Source organism: Alligator sinensis, unplaced genomic scaffold (genome assembly GCF_000455745.1).
Source record: "Alligator sinensis unplaced genomic scaffold, ASM45574v1 scaffold1322_1, whole genome shotgun sequence".
NCBI classification, from domain to species: Eukaryota; Metazoa; Chordata; order Crocodylia; family Alligatoridae; genus Alligator; species Alligator sinensis.
Window position 1 is genome coordinate 2,309,733 of NW_005842116.1, and position 660 is coordinate 2,310,392.

Below are 660 nucleotides of genomic sequence, written 5' to 3' on the forward strand. Positions count from 1 at the left end.
CTTTGGGATTTTTCCTCCTTGTTCTGGGGTCTTTTCCTCCCTTTGTATTTGTGTCTTTTGCTGCCTCCTTGGGTCTCTGCCCCCACCTTGGCCTTGGGTCCCTTCTGGCCCCACCCAGGCCCCTGTGCTCCTCCCCTCCCCACCCTTTGCCCCCTTCTCCCGCTGCTGCAGCCCCTCTGCTTGCAGCCGCTCCGGACATGGCCTGCTGGAGCCGCCTGGCCCGGGGCCACATGAGCGTGGGGATTAGGTTGGGGGGGCTTCCTTTTTCTTCCCTTGCTCTGCCTCCAGCCTGTTGTCATAGATTTCATAGACATCAGGGCTGGAAGGGACCTCGGAAGATCATCGAGTCCAGCCCCCTGCCCAAAGGGCAGGAAGTCAGCTGGGGTCATAGGATCCCAGCAAGATAAGCATCCAGTTTCATCTTGAAGGTGTTCAATGAAGGCGCTTGAACCACCTCCGGTGGCAGGCTGTTCCAGACCTTGGGGGCTCGGACAGTAAAGAAATTCTTCCTTATGCCCAGCCTGAAATGATCTTGAAGTAGTTTGTGACCATTCGACCTCGTCATCCCTTGGGGCGCTCTGGTGAACAAACGTTCCCCCAGATGCTGGTGGTCACCCCTGATAAACTTGTAGGTGGCCAGCAGATCACCCCTGAGCCTGC